This window comes from Hevea brasiliensis, chromosome 17, assembly GCF_030052815.1.
Source record: "Hevea brasiliensis isolate MT/VB/25A 57/8 chromosome 17, ASM3005281v1, whole genome shotgun sequence".
In the NCBI taxonomy this organism is placed as follows: Eukaryota; Viridiplantae; Streptophyta; class Magnoliopsida; order Malpighiales; family Euphorbiaceae; genus Hevea; species Hevea brasiliensis.
The window spans coordinates 22,782,528-22,784,064 of record NC_079509.1 but is presented as its reverse complement, the minus strand read 5'-3'; the positions used below and the strand labels follow the sequence as shown (position 1 = coordinate 22,784,064).

At 37.5% G+C, this 1,537-nt stretch overlaps 1 non-coding gene across 1 annotated transcript; it reads left to right on the top strand.

The window, feature by feature from the left end:
• The first annotated feature begins 490 nt into the window (after positions 1-490).
• LOC131175669 (small nucleolar RNA R71) lies at positions 491-597 on the top strand. The gene has a single exon (XR_009145861.1). It is a non-coding gene; the product is annotated as a small nucleolar RNA R71 (small nucleolar RNA).
• Positions 598-1,537: the final 940 nt, after the last annotated feature.

Genomic DNA, 1,537 nt, shown 5'->3' with positions numbered 1-1,537 from the left:
TGCTAGTATCGGTTTTGCACCGGTTGATTCCCATAACTTAGATTAGGATGATCTCGCCATCCTGGATTATAAGTATTAGAAAAGGGATCATACCTGTGTTGTGGTTGTCCATAATGTCCTACTGCATTAGCATGTTGCATTGATTCGTCCTCTTGTAACGCAGGACACATGTTAGTAGCATGACTCAAACCCGAAAAAATTCCACATACCTTAACAGTTTGCATATTCCCTACAGCCAATTGCCTCACCAAAGAAGTTAAATCAGAAATCTGTTTCTCAAGGTTAGATGTACTTGCCTCATTAACCTTCATAGGTGTGTGATCCATTCTCATACCAAACTGTTGAGAATTTGCTGTCATGTTAACAATCAGCCTCCTTACTTCATCTGGTGTTTTGTCAGCCAAAGCTCCTCCACTAGCAGCATCTATCATACTGTGGTCCAATTGGTAGAAGTCTTTCATAGAAATACTGAATCAGAAGCTGCTCACTTATTTGATGATGGGGACAGCTTGCACATTGTTTCTTAAATCGTTCCCAATACTCATACCAACTCTCTCCATTGTACTGCCAGATGCCATAGATTTCTTTTCTTATGTTGGTAGCACGGGAAGCCGGAAAATACTTCTCTAAAAATATCTGCTTCATCCCATTCCATGAGTTGACAGATCCGGAATGAAGGTAATATAACCAATCCTTAGCTGTGCCCTCCAGTGAGAAAGGGAAAGCTCAAAGCTTGATTTGATCCTCTGAAACTCCTTGAGGTTTCATGATGGAACACACAACATGAAATTCTTTTAAATGCTTATGTGGATCTTCACCTGTAAGACCATGAAACTTAGGCAACAAATGGATTAGTCCAGATTTCAACTCAAAAGCAACATTTAAAGTAGGGTATTGAATACACAAAGGCTGTTGGTTTAGATCAGGAGCAACCAACTCTTTCAAAGTCCTAACAGCCATGGTTTCGTTTTCGAAATTTGAATCCAAATCCGAATCCGAACTTAACTCCCTTGGAGATTGGACTCCTTCAGATGTACTCGGAATCTGCTTAGCCTGTTTAGCCAAATTTCTCAACTGTTTAGCTATTTTTTCTACTTCTAGATCAAAGTTCAACTCACCAGATTGAGAAGTTCTTGTCATAAACAAAAAGAAATAAAAGTAAAAACAGAAAAATGCCTCAAAACCGTAGAAAACAATTGAATTTGGCCTCAAGAGGATGGGGCCAAAAAATCCTATGGAATTATTGGTCTTGATCAGAACGTCGTTTCCTTCAAAATAGGTATAGACCGCCCTCCAAATTCAACCAAAATTCTTGATGAATAGTAACACCATAAATTTTTTTTTTCGAAAACCTGAAAACAATAACAACTCACAAACAAAATTAATAACAGAATATCCTAATACTAAAAACACAAAATCCAATAAATTTCAGTCCTCGGCAACGACACCAAAAATCTTGATGGCTGTCAAATCCACCAAAAATTAAATTAACTGAAATCATCAATTATGAAATATTTTCTGCAGTAAGTGGTAAATC